Genomic DNA, 21102 nt, shown 5'->3' on the forward strand with positions numbered 1-21102 from the left:
CCTGGAAGAAAATTGTGTTACTTCTGTCCCTTACGTTTCTGGCTTGGCATAAAAAACAAGTTATGGGGGGGGGAGGAATCTTGTTACACGGCACCGACCGCGGAGATAAAGAGAAATTAATTTCTACCTCCGTGGCGGCATCTGCATTTTATAAACCTGTGATCATTACAAAGCCCAATTCAGTTCCATTGAATGTCCCTTCGCGAGGATGCCTTCGGGTGTCTTGTGAGTCATTTAACCCCTCTCGTGAGATGAGTTCTCATTGTCGGCTCCTCATTCGGAATTTCATCTCGTTGGTCACGGCCGAGCGAGTGGACTCCATCCCATCTTTCATTTCACCCCTCCGAGCACGAGTCAGGAAATAACTTTCTGCCTGTCTGCCCATTCTGGCTCTGTTGTTGTTATTGGATTCATTCAGGCTGCACGGATAATCGCCGTTTGCCCTGCAGATGGGTCCGAGATGGACCAGTGATGTCAGGATTGAATATTAGTGCCTGTGTTTACAACAGTTCTTGCCAATAAAACTTTGAAAAGCTTTCTTGAGAGGGACGTTCTAGAAATTCGGCAGAGAATTAAACGCATCGCATGCGTTGAAATTGAAATCGCAGTCGTTGAAAACTGTCCCATTCTTGCCACTAGATGGTGGGTATCTCTTCCTTAATCCGTTTCTTAAGCCTGAATTTCCATAACGTTATCTTCTCGCGATATTGTTCTGTAATTTCGAATTCATCTACACTCAGAATTGGTTCAACTTCTACATCGGCATTAGATAAGGTGCTACTTTGGTAGACGGTTGCACGGATTTTGGCGATTTTTTTTGGCAAGCGATAGAACTTATGGTAAACCCATTGCTAGACAAGTTATTTATGGTAACCGATACTTTGTTGTCATTTTATTTAAAAAATAATGCGTTTTATTATGCATAAATTCCGTGTTTTAAATATTATTTATGACTCCTAAATAATAAAAATGAATTAAATTTTGCATTTTTATTGTTTATGATATTTTATGTTGTGAATGATGTAATGAATGACGTCACAATATTTTAAAAGTAATTGGTTTTACTATCTATAAATTTAATCTAATGTTTTAAACATTATTTATGGCTGTTAAATATTAAAATACAATTTAATTTTGCATTTTTTAAATATGATTTTATTATGAATGATTATTTAAATAATTTTAATTCTATGCGTGATGTAATCAGCTCCCTGATTGGTTACTGAATATTTGTGCATTACCGCGCCATTTTAAAATTTTATTATTCATCTCTTCGAATTCCTCAGATTTCAAAGCGAATGGATGTGTCAGTTTCGAAGATGAATGTTGTTATTGGTAATTACCAAGAATTATTGGTATCGGAATAAAAAATTGCCGTTTGAGACCTTATTTTGGCCAACCTGGATTTCCTAATCAAACATTTATTTATTGTTACAAGGGTAAGAGGAAATTTATTAAAAAATTTTGGAGGAAACCTCGCTAATTACTTCTTTACTGAAGTGCGAGAGATGTGGATAACACATGAAGATTTTTTTTTTTTTCTGGTACTTATCAATATACGTGAGGTAAAATAGTTAAAAAAAAATGTAAGTACATATTTTTCTTTTACTTTATTATTGTATACTTCAATTTTTATTTAAAAAAATTAATACACTGTTTTCAAAAATTGCCGAGATATTTATTGCCACGTATGTTTTAATGTTAAATAATTATATCCTATAAAACTTATTTTAAAGGATTTGAATTTAAGTAATTGAAAATTTTTAATTCTCTTAAACGTTGGTATGATGTTTTTAATTCAATATTCAATTTAAGTAATATTTTATTGCAATTAAATGTTGGCGCAATGTTTTTATAGCGGTGTTTTTATTCTATTATATGAAAGTAATAATTTAACCTTACTTTAGCATTTTATACTCTTAGTAAATGAGTTAATTAAACTCTTACATTTGCCAGCCATCTTTAAAAAAAAAAAAAAAAAAAAACAACGTTTTCAACAAAAAATTAATCCATTATTTTTAACAATATTTATTTTTTTTAAAGTTTCGAATACTTTACTATTAATGTAAAATACGGAAAAACGTGAAATACGTAAAAACAGCATTTTTCAAGATGGCTGACGACTGTAAAAACAGCGCCAACAATTGCGCCAAAGTAAATCGCCAAAAATCCGTGCAACCGTCTACCAAAGTAGTACCTTAGATAGTGTTTCGGTTTTAGCATTAAGCTGTTCTAACAATTCTTCGAGCTCATTAATACTAACTTCTGATTTATTTAATTCACTTTCGATTTTCCTAAATAGTTTTGTAACCGCAGTTCTTAAGATACTTCTTTTCTTTTTTAATTTATCTACTTTTTCTTCTGCCATTATCTTCTTAGATTCAAACACTTACACAAAATATGCGTCTCATGAAAAAGAAATATTTAACTCTTACTTAGAAAACAAAATTATTCTTCTGCTGAATACTTCAAGAACAAGTATTAAAATCTTCAATTTTAATATTCAGCTTTTGAATTCACTTTATTAGAACTGATTAGAATCTTGATAGCTTCGGCTATATGTCTTTAGTTAATCTTAGTTTATTTTAGTCTCTTAAGTTCAAGCCCAAGTGTCGGCTTTTATTGTACACTTTAAGACGGAGTTTTGTTAAATCTTATTTGAATAATAAAGGGTTAGTTACCCTTCCATCTTGCTGTTTCTTGTCACACGAACTTAAGCGATTATTTGCTAACTAGTTCTTAAGATTCGTCACTTTCTACAGTAACTGAGATTCACACAGTGAAAGTTTTACACAGCCTAGTGACTATTTCCTTTTATCTTTTCCGAAATTGAAGGAACATTTATCAGGAAGGAACATATCTCTTCAGAGAATGACGTGAAAACAGCCATCGAGAACTGGATCAGTGATTTCTACAAATTCGGGTTAAACTAGTTGACCCTGCGTTCAGATAAAAGCCTAAATAGATTTGGTGATTATGTGAAAAAACTATAGGCAAGTATGCCTCTCAATCCCCTTTTATATTTCCTGTCTATTGTTAATAAATAATATTTTACTGTCCTTGTAACTTTTTTTTTAAAATGGGCCCACTCTCGTATATGTAATCATTGCACCAAAATTAGCATAAATTATGTGTTTTTATTTCGGATGACATCTTGTTATTGTTCGAGGCAATTTACTTCTTTAAATAAAAATTTATGATCAGATTTCTTCTGCGAAAAAATACAAACCGTTATTTCGAATTTTTAAAGGTCCATTTCAAATATTGCGTATTCGAGTGTAAATCTTTCTGAATCTCATTTCGTTTTCGCATCTCACATTTGAAATAAAATTTATTAATTTTATTAAAAACATTTAGCTATAAAAAAAGATTTTGTCGTAAACATTTATTCTTTTCCATTTCAGTTGCTTAACGCAGTCGATCATTACTCCGAATTCTAGAAAGGAAATGCTCCAAAATTTAATCATTTCATAGCAGGAAAAAATGCGAATGAATGAACGTTCTTAAGCAACTGAAAATCATTATTGGATTACTTTCGCTGTTGTGCTTAATTCAATTACTTCCATGTTTAAGATAACTCATTACTTCAAGCATTTTTTCCTAAATGTATTTCTTTTCATTTTCCTTAATCAAATCAAATATATTAATCAAGTAAGAATTCGAATTCAAGTTTTTATTGCAATTGCAGACTCTGCACACATTTCGAATTTCATTAAACAACTCTTGGTCTTAGTATCTGCAGACGAACATTTAGATCGAATGCAATACAGTAAAGGTAATCGAGAAGCATATTTCACAAGTGCACATCTGTGTAGCCACCGAGGGAGTGGCTTCTAGGATGGACCAATGAGCATCCAGTAATTTCTGTCATATTGCATTACCTTTCGCGTGCTTTAAGATTTCAGCAAGATGTTTGAAAATATTTTGCTACGCCATTTTTTGTAGAAAATAATTAAAGCATAGCCGATTTCTTCTGAAAATTTTCATTGTTGCTAGTTAGATCAAATATAAGCAATTGTGAGGGTTTCACTACATGATTGAAAGAATTTGATATAAATAAAAACAGATGTTGGATACTCCGCAAAAATATCCATGTGAAATATTACTTAATAAGTGGTAAATAACATGAAGAAAGAAATATGTGATAAACATCTGAGCCCAAATGCTATCTTTGCATAAAACTATGCATATGAGAAAAATATTTAGTCCAATTATATTTGTAAATAGAAGTCAGCTCTTTTTATTGCAGTCTGTATGAAAAAGATGTTCTATAATAATAGCCAATGCTACTCAACTGTACTAATTTGCATTCGTATACATTTAATGCGTTAAATTTCGCATTTAATAACCGCTCACTCTTAAATGTACTGTCTACACAAGAAATGCTCATCAAACAGAATGAATTTATCTTATTCACAACGAATATATTCAATTTATTCACATATAACTTTTAATGTTAACATTGGATATAATCAGTTCATACACAATATATATTCTGAATCTTACTCTTTAAAAATCAAAAGAATGCAAGCACTGAAATAAGAAAATGTTGAATTCATTGTAACACTTCCATTCCTTCTCAGCTCAATTAAAAATATATATATATATATACTTGAATTCTCTTAATCCACGGGTGTTAGTAAATGCATAATACTCGACGCTAATTGTAGCTCGAGTCATTTTCTCGCTGTAAAGAGCGACAATATGCCGTGAACATCAATCCAAATATTAATGCATGATAAAAATCGAGAAAATGAAATGTCAGAAACCAATTAAAATCAGAAAACGAAAGCTCTACAAGATTTTCTACTATTTCTACTATTTTTATTAGAGTAACGCATGCAAGGGCTATCTGCCTATAGAGAGAGATGCCATCGTGGAGGAATTTTGAAGAAAAACTGACCTTTGAGTGGGTATTAAAAATAATAATTATAATTTTCATTCAAATTATATTCATATATATTTTTATGTGAAACTTTCGGGTGTATGCTAAATTAGTGTAAATTACTTTACACGAAAAATATAGTGAATGCACAGAAATTAAAGATTTGCACATGCCGGAAATGAAAAATAGGAAATATGTATGGGTATTTATGCATGTGCTTGCAAAAAGCATGTATCTGCTTTTGACAAAATACTTAAATATTCATTAAATTATTTATAAATGTATTTGAAAGGAAGAATTTATTCACTTATAAACAACTGTGAAAGTACTGTGAAGAAATCTAATGATTAAATGTATCTAATTTATAATGATTATAAATGTTATCTAAATATATAATAACCTTAATATTGAATTGTAAACATAAATTGAAATCCTGTTGACAAATACGTTATAAAACTATTTAAGCAAGAATTGTTCGTATTGGAAAGCAATCTGTTAAAAGGTATTGTAAAGCAAATGCTATGAGATGCGCACTTAAGAACGTAATAAAGAGTTTTGGAATATATATTGTTGAAATGAAGGGTAAAAAAAAAAAAAATCTGATAAGTATAATTAAAAGAATTATTCCCTTTACATTTTATAATAACTCAGTTACAAGTTTTAAATAATACTTAAAAAAAAAACTTATTTTATTCCCTTTCAGAAATGTTCAGAGAAAGTCAAATACTATTTAATTCCTAATAATTCTCTAATTTAAAATGAACCGAATAGAGCATTAATTATAAATTGACTTACATTTTTCGATTTAAAAGAAGCCAAAAAATCATGTTATATTTAAGAAAGTACTTTAGGAAGAAGCTCTATAAATAGAAAAGAAATAATGCATAATTTTAATATTAATAATACAATAAACTTTGGTCTTAATTTTTGTACCTTAACCGAATAAAACCGAATTACCTTAATTTTTTTTTCTAATGTAATTAACGAAAACTTGTGAAAATATTTCATTCAAATTAAACCATTCTGAGAAAACTGTCCTGTGAAAAGTATAGCATTTAATTCCGTTCAGAATGAAATGTTGTTTAAAAATATGTTGTTTTCACATACTTAGGACTCTGAAGTGTTGTAGAAAAAGAAAATATATACATTTATATGTATATTTGCGACGTAATTACAAAATATTTACACCCGAACGCGTCAAATCCCATAGAACTCAATGGTAAATGACCCAATGTTTTGGTCACCACGTAGGGATCGCCGGTGCTTCAGAGCAGGGTACGGAGAAACTTGTTTAGGGCGACTCCTTCTTACTTCCTACCTCCATGACGTGCCCAAAGGGGGAGTGGACCTGTAGTGGGCTTAGTTCCCGGAGCAGGGCAGCCAAAATCCTATAGTTATAAAGACTGCCAAGTGTGACTCAAGTGACTTAGATACGTACGCTAATATATATGGGAATGAGTATTATTCAGTTTAATTGGTAATTAGAGTGCAACAGTTTATTTTAAAGAGACCGTCAAGTGTAACTCAAGTGACTTAAAAACTTACACTATTAATAAAAAAGGGAAGGAGTATTATTCAGTTTAATTGGTTCTAGTTCTTAAGGTTACTCACCTTCTACAGTAACTGAGAAATATACTAGTGAGAATCTTACAATTTATTTATGCATTTATTATTATTATTATTATTTTGGAAGCAGGCAAGATGTGAAAAATGTGCCATGCCCGCGATGGAACTTGGACCTCTCGAATACGAGCCAAGTATGCTACCTTTACACAACGAAGGCAGGGTGGCAGGAGGGAGAAAATAATCTTATATACAGGGGTTGGACAAAAATATGGAAACACCTTTAAAAAAACATGTTTCTTTGCATAATGTGGTGTAGGAAACCCGTTGGCATCCAAAACAGCTTGCAGACTTCTCGGAATGGATAAATACAATTCCTGTATGTTTGCCAAGGGAATATTATACCATTCTTCCTGCAAAACGGTGGCAAGTTCAGATAACGATGTTGGCGGTGGATAACGAGAACGCACTTTCCGTTCCAATGTAGACCACAAAGGTTCGATAATATTCAGGTCTGGTGAATGTGGTAGCCAGGGGAGACGGGACAACTCATCCTCGTGCTCAGAGAACCAGTCCTGGACAATGTGAGCTGTGTGAACAGGGGCTTCGTCGTCTTGGAAGACACCATCACCATCGGGGAACAAAGTTTGTACCATGGGATGAACTTGATCGGCCAAAATGTTCACATAAGTCTTGGCAGTCATGTGCCCTGACACAGTTATCATGGGGCTGGCAGAGAACCACGATATGGCTGCCCAAACCATAACAGAACTCCCGCCATGTTTCACTCTTGGCAACAAGCAGTCTGTATTATAGGCTTGAGATGGCGTTCTCCAAACGTAAACTCGGCCATAAGTGGGGAACAATGTGAAAGAAGACTCGTCAGATCATATTTTTCGCTTCCATTGCTCTATAGTCCAGGCTTTATGACTTAAACACCACTTTTTCCTGTTGCGGGCATTAGCATCACTGATGAGTGGCTTCTCAATTGCAGCACGGCCAGCAATTCCTTGTTTATGAAGCTCATAAATAGGGAATTGCTGGAAACAGGGAAGCTCATAAACAGGGACGCTATGAATTGTTTTGGTACTCACAGGGTTCGGTAACACAACATTCATTTCAGCAGTAACTTTTGCAGCTGTAGTCTTCTTATTTTTCGTCACAATTGCCCTTAATGATCGTCTGTCACGATCACTCAGGACACAATTACGTCCGCGCTGTGATTTAGCAGATGATGTTTTTCCGCTTTTCAAATATGCGGAATAAATCTTCGATACAGTACCTCTTGAAACACTAAACACCTCGGCTGCCTTGCTTACGGAAGCACCTACCATACGGGCTCCAACAATTTGCCCACGTTCGAAGTCTGTTAACTCTGACATAATGCAATGACAACCTCACATAACAGTACTCCGACAACAACTGAACTGTTTAGCACATTCACGAAGTTGTATAGGTGGCGTCAGTAGTCAAAAACGCCAGCGCCACTTACATATTTCATTAAAATCAATCTTTCTTTTCAAACATGCATTTCACAAGGTGTTTCCTTATTTTTGTCCATCCACCGTATGTATACCGTTAAAGGGCTACTGAGAATTAAATGACCCAGTTGCCAAATTCTGTTAGTAACGAACTATCATCCACCATCGTTTAGTTCGGGCGTCACTTATTATTATTACACTCACACTAGTCATTAGGTATTTTTTTAAGCAGGAGACATCTCGCCGTGACTCCAGCCTGGACCTCTCGAATACCAGTGCACTATGTTACAGTTACACCTCGAAGACGTGCTGGAAAGAGGGAGAAAATAGCTTATATACTCCCCCTTTTAACCCTTTCCGGCACACTACCTTTTAAGGTCTGAGTTTTTTTTTTTTTTTTTTAAAAAGATAGGCAGTCTAATTAGGCTTAGAGGAGTACACAAATAAATTTTTGTGAAGATAGCACTTATCGTTTTAATTCTGTGGGTGTGCTCAAAGTGGCACACTGATTGAATAGAGCTTCGAAAAGAGTGCTCAAACGAGCATTGTTGTCAATGAACTGACCGATGAGATGCAGAGAAAGAAAGAATACAGAATCTCAGTTGTCCTAGATGATCGGTGAGCCCGGTCTGGGCACACCTAGGGTTCGCCGTTTGATTTTAGGCAAGATTTCAAGGTAAAAATTTAAACTGATATAGAATAAGGAGATTAGCCTACAGCCAAAAAATAACTTAGAAATTTCTTTTCAAACAATTCATTTTATACCCTAAAAAAAATTTTGGAAGATTTCTTTGAAAAATGAGGGTCTTAAAAAACTAAACATGGGTAAAATACATGGAATGGTTTGTTTCAGCTGCCATCTACTGTAAATAAAGAAGGCCAAGAGTAACCTATAAATCCTTTTTCATTCAATTTTTCTGTGCGTACAGAAGGAAATTTTTAGGTGTGTCCAGACCGGACACACTGTGCCGCAAAGGGTTAAAGAGCGACCTGAGGATTAAGGGACCCAAACCCTGGAAGTGAAGTATCATCGTCCACCATCCATTAGTTCAGGCGGCAGTGTAGAGTCCTTAGGTATTTTTCGAAGCAGGAGACGTGAAAAATATGCCATACCCTCGCCGAGACTCGAACCTGGACCTCTCAAATACCAGCCGAGTGTACTACCACTACAGCATGGAGGGAGAAAATAATCTTATGTACTCCCCCTCTTTTAGAGAGCTACTGAGGATAAGCAACCCAGTCGCCAAATTCTGGTGGTGACTAATTATCGTCCACCACTTTGTTTTTTAGTTCGGGCGCCAATTAAGAACCATTAGGTTATAAGGTATTTCTCCCGCCTTCTTAGCGTGCCTTCGTAGTGTAGTGGTCAGCACGCTCGGCGCGTATTCGAGAGGCCCGTGGTTCGATTCCCAGCGAGGGCGCTGCTCATTTTTCACAACTCCTGCTACCCCCCCAAAAAAAACCTAATATCTCTGCTAGGTTAATTTGCAGCAGCAGACGAGAAATATGTGTAATGCCATATGTGCAATACCCTCGCCGGGACTCGAATCCTGGACCTTTTGAATACGCGTCAAGTATGCTACCGTTAATACCACGAAGGCATGCCGAAAGGAGGTAGAAAATACCCTGTAAGGAAAAAAGCGATATTGTACGAAGTTATTGCACATATTTAAAACTTCGATCTACTTTCGTACGCTTCTGCTGTTTTTTTTTTTTTTTTTTTTTTTTAAGCTAAAATGAAAATTTTGCTTAAAATATAATGCACTTTTAAGTACATTTTTGGGGAAAAAATTCTTTCACTTTTAAATAATATTCTAGTAGATTATAGTAATAAAAACTTCTATTTTTTTTCTCTTTTCTTTCTTGAAAAAATGTTTGTTGGTTGCCGTAATGTCTTAGAAGAAACTGCATTTCGATTTACTCCAGTGATCATACGAGTTGAAATCTTCTAAGCCACATCCGTTTTGCTTCATTAAGAATTAGCTGATCTATAGTAAAGTTCTTTGATGAATTATTTATTTTGATGAATGAGGTTTTAAAAGTTAATGATCTGCAATGCTATGATAAAAATAGCGCATTTTTTTTTTTTCTTTCCTATCTTTGTAATTAATTTTCACTTGCTTTCTCAATACACACCAAAACTCTTTTTATTTGTTTATTTGAACTAATTACATGGTAATTGATTCAAATCATTGTTGTAGGCTAATATATTTGCTTTTGATTTGGTAACGGTAATAAATTTTTCTAAAGAAGTTCGAAGCAATATTTGCCTTGCAATGGTGGATGTAATTTTATATATTGTAACATCTTTTGGTGACCCCCTAATGTAGTGACTACTTCCGAGAAAGACCAATATCAGTCAACATGTAAATAAACACCATTACTAGATATTTCCTTATAAGGGGACAGTTGACAAATTTTAGCAAAAATCGACCAAAAATTGGGAAATAAAAATTTCATATGATAATATTCTGCGGTTTTAACTTTGTCGTCTAAAAAAAAAAAAAAAAAAAAAAAAAACCCGCTTATATATAAAATTATTTTTAAAGAAGTTATAAGCGTTTGAATATGCTTGTTTACCTTTTTTGCAGGGACATTTAAATGTCAATAAAAAGGTAAACAAACATTTGAGAAACATTATTTTAATTTCCGCGACAATATTTTTTACTGTTAGTAAGATATAAATGTGTAAAATTATGAAGACTTCAATTTATGCAAGTTTATTTCACGGATGAGTTTACCCAGACATTATAAATACCCAACAGATGTCATATCATTTATTATTTTTTAAGTGTAGCATTGCTAAAAATATGAAACCTAAATCTCATTCAATGATGAAAAACAAATCAACAGTAAATGTTTTATCCAAAATATTGCCAATGTTTCAATGACTAGTCAGTAATCAGGTTTTAGCATGATCCATATCTGGAAAAATACAAAATACTAACGAGAGTTCACATAGCGCCATTTGGAAGAACTGCCCGAAGGAAACATTTCTATTGAAAACAGACTCAAAATACAAAGGCTGTTCGCACAATTTTTAGACGATTTTGGTAAGTGGTAATAAAAAAACGTTTGCTGCAAAAGAAGTAATTGCAATTGTACTATGTTTCTAAAACTCAAAATTATCGTCTGTGGCTTGAAAGTTTTGTTTTTACTCAAAATGGCGAATTTAACAAAGCAGTGGTTCGAAGGCTACATTTACGCTCTTTCCGAAGAGAAATATGCATACTCCGTTATCCAAAAACGATGTGAGAGTCATGGTTTTGTGGTATCTAAAGCATCGTTAGGTAATATCATCAACAAGAAAGGAAAAAAAACGTCAAATTGGAGCCTCAAGTGGGACAAAAATTCCAAACAAGTATCCAAGGAAAAAACGGACATCTTCGACTATTGCAAAGGTACGTTGTTTAATGTTAAAAGAAAATCCCCCTAGTCAAAGGACAGTTGCAAAATCATTAAAATGCTCGGTGTCCACTGTAAACAAAATGATAAACGTTAATTTAAATCTTAAGAAAGCGAAAAAACGCAATGTGCATCGTCTTCTTCCAAAGCATATCGCTCGACGCAGGACGCGCTGCAGAATTCTATATGAGAAACACTCATCCAAAGAAAAATGGAAAAAAATTGTCACAATAGATGAAGCATGGGTGTATTTAAATGAATGTAACAAAAAAAGCCATTTATTTTTATAAAAGGGGAGAAAAAAAATTAAGTACATGGTTCAAAGAATCGAAAGAAAGTTTTTCTAAGGGATTCATGATTGTTGCTGGTTTTTCTTATAATGGCAAGTTAAAGATAAAGAGAGTGAAAAAAAAAAAAAATGACAAGATTAACTCCAAATACTATCAGGAACATATTTTATCGCCAATTTTTCTGAATGAAATACCATCGCTTTACCCACAGTGCCATCCATCTGTGAGACTGCATCAGGACAAAGCTAGCAGTCACACATCAAAATCCACTGTAAATTTCCTAAAAGGAATGGAACAAAAAACTGGTATCGAGGCCATACCCTTCAGTGATATCCCTAGTAAATCTCCCGATGTGTCACCTATGGATTTTTGTGCTTTCGGACTTTTAAAAACTGCATTATCCAAACGTTGTCCCGAAACCCTAACAGGACTCTGGAAAGCTGTTCGGGAGGAATGGGATAGAATATCTCTTCTGCCACTTCAAAAGGCATTATTATCCTGGAAATTGCGGTGTCGAAAGATAGTTCAGAATAAGGGATGTTCTATAGAACATTTAAAACACAAGAATTTTATGTAATTTAGTTTTGTGAATACAATATACGTCGTCTAAAAAATGTGTGAACAGCCTCTGTTGCTGTTATTACAGCAATTAGTGACTTCAATTAATAGTGTTTAAATACTGCAGGTATGGAACATAAAGATATAAATTCATGTTCAATATCTATTGGACAAAGGCAAGATAAACGTCGTATATATCAAAGCAAAAAGAGGGGTTCGACTGGATACAAGAAAAGAAGAATTACCAAAAAAAAAAAAAAAAAAAAAAAAAAAAAAACCTATGTAAGGTAGGTAAACATAATGAAAATGTAAACGGGGAAGAGGAAACATATGGTGTACAACGTTTTTAAAGCGATTCTTAGTTTTAAAAAAGTATTTGGTTGAATTTACTGAAAGTGTTCGAGAAAATTTCTAAAATAATATTAAGTATTTCTTACCATTCTACGATTTTATTAGTAGAAACATTATTTATGCATACGTAAAACAATGTTAAAATATTTTATATTAAAAAAATCATATATTAGGGTATACTAAGAAGTAAATATTATACGTGGGCATAAAAATATTCTTAAAACTTATTTTTCTCATAATGAAATTTTTGCGATTATTACATCTTCAAAATGCTCCATGCGCTTTATTTTATGTTCAAAATGACTGTAATTTGTAATTTAGATTCCCATTTATACATGTAACAAAACTTGGTATGCATTTTTGAATGCGAATTCATTAAGGGATAAAAGTCCAATTAAAGTGGGAAATTTTGTCCAAAATTCTGGTACATGTGAAAGAAATATTAATTAAAAACTAACATTTTATTCAATTCACTAATTCATACTAAGCTGTGTTTGAAATGCATTTTGAATAAAAATAAAGCAAAATTAACAAGAAACGGAAAAAAAAAAATTAAGTCGCGTGGAGCATTTTGAAAAAATTTTAAAAATTCAAAAGAAATTTGAAAAAAATTAAATTACAATGATCCAGAAATTTTTTTCAAAGATATTTGATATGATTATAGTAAAATATACATGCATGCAAAATTTCATAATTCTATGACAATAATTAAAAAAAAAGTATTTGAAAGGTCTGAAAAGTCTTCGAAAGGACCTGAATCGTCTGAATCTATCGTAGAGCGGATTCGTTATGTTTTCACTTAATGTAATGTCCAAACGCGGTGTAAAATTCCTATAACTTTGATTTAAAGAAATGTGAAAATGCGTAATAAATAGTGAAGCAGTAAACTAAATGTAAACAGGGTAATGTTGATAAAACATTCAAATCTAATAAATTTGTTAAAGAAAAAATTTGAAAGGTTTCAGATTTTAACTATTCGCCCAAAAGGGTTTGTTAAGGCTTTTTAAGTTCTCACTGAAATCGCAATCTACCAGTCTGCTGTTGTAATCGCTCCTACTAATTCATGTTGTCATTAATGTTGTCTTTTTAACTTTATTATTAAGCATCGTTTTCTCGCAGAAACATTGCAATCACAGCATATACTATTCAATAGCAAAATTACAAAAATTTCAAAAGCAGAACAGTAGAGGTTTAGAATTCCCCGATGCAGGTTTAAGTGTTGGCATTTCCCCCTCCCCAGTCTTTTTCTCAGTTTTCTTATGAGAATGTTTTTACAAAAATGTGTTTGTTTTTTATTATTAACGTTTTGTTTGTCTGCTTTATTTATTAAATATCTCGTTCTTGGCGGTTATGTCAGATAAAATTCTATTCAACAGAAATAATATATATATATATATATATGTGATGTACCAGCTTTTGTCCGGAATAAATAGATTTATGAAGAATCATAAATGTAGTCGTAGCTTAAATTATCAGACGATAAGTTTAAAAAACAGGATGCATTTATTATTATTCAGGAGAAATAGAAGTTACAAAATCAGATATCCGGAGTAAATAAAAAGAATTACTAATAACTTTTTGTATGAAGTTTACTGCATCGTTACATTAAAGAAAAGATCCCGATATTCCTTTGCGAGTCCTTTTATAGCCTCTGGAAAGGCGGAGCTTCCAAGAAATGACGTCAGCTTCGTCAGCCAATCCAGTTCGCTTTAAATATTTCCAGAACATTCTATAACTGTACGTGTAGAATAGGCGGGAAAAACAACTTGGCTACGGGGCTGTGGATTTAATTCCACGTACTTTCAAATAAGAGAATGTCGCCATTAAAAAGTGAAAAGAACATAAAGTTAGAATTTTAAGTGTATTCTTGACTATGAAATTTTATTATTACATATATATATATATTTAAAAGCAGAATACATTTAGAATTTCCAATACACAGTGTCGCACGCTGGAGATATAAAATGTTTTAATTCGTACAGTGTTGCTATTGCTCGCTTTGAAATCGTTCAGTTTCTTAATCAAAAACTCGTATATGCTTTACAAAATATGAAATAGATAATAAAACAAATTCCAAAGTCAGGCATCCAGATGCCCATATTTATGTGGAGACGTACGTTATTCAAAGTTGGATGGCTCTAGGTACCGTTGTTCTATCACAATGCGAGAAACATACATACATTTATACAGATTCTTCATTATTTAATTTCTTTAAATATAATACAGGGCGATGCGATAAAATTTGGTGGAAACAATTTGAAAATTTTTCAGACTTTTAGTTTTTGATGTAAAATCCCAAAACGAAATTAATAGCCCTCCTAGGTCAACGCACTTTTGGCTAAAAAAAGAAAAGGGGGAAGCTAAACTGCCAAAAAGAAAGTTTTTAAGCAAAGGCAAAAAATGGGATTTCAAATAATCTGGAATTAATTAAATTAAAGTTTTATCTAATTGACAACATTTGTGAAAGTTTGACACCAATACTACTACTTTATCTGGCTTACTACTTTTTTTTCTGTTCGTCTGAAATCAACAGAGGTTTCGAAGTTAATAATTTTAAAATTATTCTTACTGGTACGTCAAAAAATTAAAGACGTAAATTATCAAAAATTAAAAAATTAAACTGCAGATCCAATCCAGTCTGCCAAAACGAAAGTAAAAATAAATGAAATCATTATCCAAATAGAAAATTAGTGAATCAAAAACTGCGGTAAGTAAACAAAAAAAAAAAAAAAAAAAAAAAAAATGGCTAAGTCACCAAAGAGAAACTTCTAACATGAAAACTCTCCACTGTGTCAGAAAATGGCAATTTGTACAATCTCGAATAAATTAAACTATCGTCAAAATTTAATTATTATTTTCATCAACTGACAAAAAGGTATATTATTGAGTTATTTCCGAGTAGACTCTAATATAAATTTAAAATACAACAATATTTAACATTTAATTTTTATTTAACCTTGCAAATTTTGTTTCCGATGAAGCAAAGAAACAAAGAACGACTAAAAGTTTTTAAAAACTACAACTATCGTAGCAACATAGCGTTGCCATATTAAGCAATACAAACATAGCTAATTTAATGACGGAAACAATTAGCTATTTTTCAGAGTGGCGTTAAATAATCTATAAGCAAGCTAGGAAAAATTTTACTTACTCTAAACTTGTAATCTATAAAATGTCCTTTGAAAAATGCGGGTGGAAAATGTGTCAAAAGGAATATAGGCTACTATTGGCTACTTTTAATCTCGCCAAGTAATATCGCCGAAACCTTTATGAAAAAAGTTGAATTGCTACGAAGCTGCTGGTATCTTTAGGAAACATGATAGATTAGTATTTAGGGTACTGAAGTTTTCGCCAATCGGAAAAAGTTTATTAGGTTGTATTTCTAGTAACAGAACTCGGGTATTTTAATCAATTAAACTATTTTCCCCGAAATGTGAAATTAATATACAGATAAGCGGTTACAGTTACTACAGGCTTTTTTTATTTAATCTAATCTTTCATTTTTTGGACGGGGAATGAATATAGATCGTACATCTAATAAAAATATCTCGCAATAAATCTTTAATATTCCATCAGCTGTTAAGATTGGCATATCCCCCCCTCTAATTTTCGTAATTTTACTATCTGGTTTTGATTTGTCAATGCATATGTCTGTTTCACATATAAAAAATCTAATGTGCGACATGACTTCTTTGTACGATCACATATTTTTTGCTGCACTTCATTTAAACTTACTTCCTCGAATTATTCTAACTTGATCAACAGATCCCTCGAGGCAAGTCGAAAATGACATCAAAACTGCAAATTTTGAAATTAAATATCTCGGTGAGTTTTTGTCGTACGAGAGGTCAAACTTCTAATAGTTTTATTTTTTTATAACGAGTATAAAATGTTTCCAAATGTAAGTGCAGGAACTGGAAGCCTGCATTAAAAGTTATTAGATTTCGTTATTTGTCCAAAGTTTTTTTTTTTTTTTTTTATTTGACATTGCTAAAACACGAATATTTTTATTAAGACACTTCTGTACCTGGAAGTATATGATTTCTGGGTAAAGACTGGGTAAAGACTTATAAAGTGGGTACGGGGATTTGATGTATGCATATATATGTAACTTTTGGTACCGCCGATTGCAACAAAAAAGGGAGGTGCACAAATAGATGTTAAAGCAATTCCATATACAAAATTTGAACGTTCTATGACTAATCATTTTTGAATTATGCGAGATAGATACGTACACAAGTAGGTATAGACGTCATTAAAAAAAATCCATTCTGAATCCTTTTTACAACCCGTTTTGGAATAAAGAGTTCTTTACTCTGTCTGTGCGTAAAGATGTAATGCAAAAAAATGGTCAAAATGGGTTCGAGAACGGCCAAAATGTATATTTCGGTTGAAATCTGATATCCGAAATTTTTCGCCATTACAATCCTTCCTTTATTTCGTACAAGTAAAAAGGAAGTAAAAACCATTTTTACTGTTACTAATGGAATGCATCGAATCCATCCCTCTCACACAATATTTTCTTTTTCTAGTGTTTTGCCAAATTGTTTAGCGTCCAGACCTACAAACTCTCTAGAGAAAAAGACTTTCTATTAATTATAATATTATATCTATAATTTCTATTTACAAAAAGTTGCTTTGTCTGCATTCTTTAGAAAAATTTGCTCTCTGTGAAAAAGAAAGAAGAAATGCAGAATAAAATAATGTTGTAAATAATTAACAATAAATAAATATGAACAACTATAAATAATGAAATAAATCAATTAATAATTATTAATTAATTCATAATTCAACAAATGCACATGACAAAAACAACACAAAAAATATTTCAGATAACTTTTAATTTCTCAAAGAAAATTATTTCACGACGCATCCGAAGTTTGGATAACCATTCTGTTAGTTTATTCAGTGCTTGAAATGCTCATTTTTATGAAGCAGGATTGGCTGCTTCAGTAAAGGAACGCAGATTCGCATCTTTATGAAAAATGCTGGATTGGAATAAGGGAACCCACGATTAGTTTCAAGTGAGAAATTGATCTTCAGTTTGTTTATGCTCTTTTGCCGCGGCACCATTATGAAGATTTCTGTCTTTTCGAAGAGCGGCCGACTTGCATAAAGGGGCGCGGCAACATTATGAAGCGGGCACGCTGTTTTTATCAACATTGTCTTACAGTGAATGTGTTCTGAGGATATTACTTCGATCAGGTAACTAGGTAATAAATTTGAAAAAATGCGTATAATTTAATATTCCAATACAAGGAAGTCATGTGGTGTACACATCAGTTTTTTTTTTTTTTTTTTTTTTTTTTTTTTTTTTTTTTTTTTAAAGCGGATGAAGATACGAAATATCAGCACAAGTGCGCGTTAGCCCAGAAAGACTATTAATTTCGTTTTGGCATTTTGCGTCGATCCACTGTAAACGACGAATCACTTTTTCAATTTTGTTGCCACCAAATAATATATATTATATAAATATTTAAAGAAATTAAAGAAGAATCTGCATAAATGTATGTATGTTTCTCGCATTTTGATAAAACAACGGTACACGGAACCATCGAATTTTGAAAAACGAACGTTTCCACCCGAATACGAGCATCTGGAAGCCCGAATTTGAAATTCGTTTTATGATCGATTTTATATTTTGTAAAGCATTTCTGAGTTCTCGATTAAGAAACTCAACGATTTCAAAGTGAGCAATGGCAACACTGTACGAAAAAAGAAAAAAACATTTTTATCTTGTAGACTAAAAGATACAATGCCAGAGACCTTGTATCGGAAATTTTAAAGATATGCTCTTTTAAATATTTTGCGATATTGCTGTTGAATTGAATTGTATGATTTAAGTGCGAAGAACATGACATTAAATAAATAAAAGTAACAAACAAAACGTTTAAAAAAAATAAAATAAAATAAAAACGCCGCTTCGGGTGTAATATAAAATCTGAAAGCCTCCAGAATTTTTTATTTACTTTTTAGCTTTTTAATTTTTAAGTCCTTTTGTTGCACATTATAACTGAATTTCAGCATTTAATAAGAATTTTCGAAGTTTTTCTTCTTCTTGTGTTTTCATTTTTTACACCGTTGAGTATTGCACATTTACCGCTCCGTTTATTTTCGGCGACGGCGACATTTTTGGTCGCCAAGGAAGCATTTGCAACGAGTAAATCAGTTTACCTGCATCAGATGAGGAGTGATTTCGAGGAGAGAAGACAGGTTGTTCGCGCAGAATTCGGTGTTCATCTGCGATATTCTTTTTGGATATTTATTTTTTCATTTTGTGGATTGACAGCAGCGGAAGACGTCTTATTTGTAAGTCTGATATTTTAAATATTTCCCTCCCCCCTCACTTTTTTTCTTTTAATAATTTTTTACCAGTAACGAATATTACATTTTAATGTACTGTTTTCCATAAAAGTAATTGGTATTTATTTCACACTAAGAGTATTTTAATGGAGGATTACACAAAAGGGGATTGGATTTGTTTGTTTGTTTATTTATTCAGTCGGTACAATGTAAACATTTTTTGTTTGTCATATAGCTAAAAATGTGTAATATTTATCTTTTTCTCTTTCGTCTTCACCTTCCCCAGGGAAAAAAAAATGTTATCCATGGAAAAAATTATGAATTTTTAATCCTTTGTTTTTTAAATTTTCATGTATTCTACTTTACTAGAAAATCAGATTGACATTTTGAAGTCCTTTTAAAATTTCGGATTTTTTCTTAAGCTAATAAAAATAAATATTACGAAGTATTTTTTTTTTTTTTTTTTTTTTTTTTTTTTTTTAAGAATGTAACTTTTTATTGAGAAAGAAACTTTTTCTAAATCTGCTTCCATAGTTTAATAATGTCAAAAGATGTCTATGACATCACTTTCAATAAGAATATTGTCTTATTCTATGCGATAGTCTAATTTCGTTTAATTATATTTTGTAGTTAATTATTTGGTACTGTTCTGTAATCGGGACCGGATTCAGAAATGTATGCATGTATGAGTGTGTGTGTATAAATGTACGTACGAATATATTGTGTATGTATACATATACAAATACACGCACATACGTTCATACTCACATGCATATATACGTACATTTCGGAATTAGGCCCCGATAACAGAACAGTACCAATTATTTTTGCCATAACCACACTGCTGGCGAGCTTTTCTATTGTTGAGATAGAATATTTTTACGTAAATAATTAATCCTGGGCTTAGCTATTAAATTCGCAAAATTAAGCATTTTCAAACATCCAGAATTAATTGATGACATAAGTAAGGTTGAAGTATGGAATAGCATCATAATGTATTAGAAATAAAATTGGTTTATGCATATCATAAAAAAAGCAGCTTTCATAAAACGAGCAAAGAAATGTTTTAAGTTGTAAAAATATTAAAAAAAAAAAAAAAAAAAAAAAACTCGTACGGAAAGAAGTCTTAGGACTGCTACAGTCCAAAGCCAGGTAGTGAATAATACCTTACTGATAAATTACCTGCAGAAAAACATTTGCCTGTAGTACAGAATTGGGTGTCCCTTCGATTGGCAATAAATTTTGTTCAATTTTGGTGATGACACCCCATTTTTGTTACCATGATAATTTTAACTTGGATTTAGCTTCTTGATTTTTTTTAAGTGAAAATAGATCGATGTGTACATGGACACAGTCAAGGCAGTGCACAATGCCGAAGTTTGTGCAATTCTGTGATGCAAGTAGATCTATGTGTGCATGAACATCGAGTTTGTGCAATTATTTGACTTCTTATTTTGATTTTGTGCAACTGGCATCTTGAAATTGTGCCTTCCTGGCGCCGATCTTGGCGTCGAAAAAGAATCGCCAAAGGGCACCCAATTGTAAACTTTTACCAAACATTTTATAATCGGCATATTAACAAATTAAAAATAGATTACACTTTAAGATTTAATGTATCGGAGTACGTTCGACATGCAAAATTTGGAAAATAATTCAGATAACTCAATTATGGATGTTATTTCGCAGAATGCTACTTAAAATAAATAGAAATAGGTGATAAGCATATCATTAAACTACATGTTTTGCCCTTTTTTACATTATGGGTTAGAAATTTGTTAAAACTTCAGGATTACTAAATATGTTTCTACAAAATTAGTTATCAATATTTAAATTTTATTTCTTTCACTTACATTTATTGCTGTTATAAGATGTTAAATGGATTAAAATCTAAGCGACTAAGTAAAATGTTTTTATGGACTAAGTAAAATAATTTTTCGAGAAATATTTCTTTTTTCATTTACAAAAGTGTCTGCAAAAATTTTAAATATGGACATAAACCTAAGTCTTTATTCCATTTCATTCCCAATGTTTCATACAATATTTGTGAACAGTTTCATAAAATTACTTTGGTAATAATTGAAGTGTTTTCCATAAGAGGAAAATTGAAAGAATAAGATTATTCAAAATATAGGTTTAATGTAATGAACAGAATACCGAAACAAATAGAAAGAATGCAGCTGCCGCTGGGAATGAAATAGAAGGAATGCAGTTAACCACTGGGAATCGAGGTAGAGGAAAACTACCAGTGTTTCGCGGCTTTGACCAT

General features: G+C 32.1%; 1 protein-coding gene across 1 annotated transcript in view; it reads left to right on the forward strand.

Annotated features, from left to right (window-relative positions):
* Positions 1 to 18723: 18723 nt before the first annotated feature.
* Positions 18724 to 21102, forward strand: part of LOC118188453 (uncharacterized) — a 537164-nt gene continuing 534785 nt past the window's right edge. The window contains exon 1 of the mRNA XM_085812498.1: positions 18724 to 18842. The gene's annotated coding sequence lies outside the window, so the exon portion shown is untranslated. The remainder of the gene's footprint in view (positions 18843 to 21102) is intronic.

This window comes from Stegodyphus dumicola, chromosome 1 (assembly GCF_044657685.1).
Source record: "Stegodyphus dumicola isolate Sdum_Otavi_A_Nest chromosome 1, ASM4465768v1".
In the NCBI taxonomy this organism is placed as follows: Eukaryota; Metazoa; Arthropoda; class Arachnida; order Araneae; family Eresidae; genus Stegodyphus; species Stegodyphus dumicola.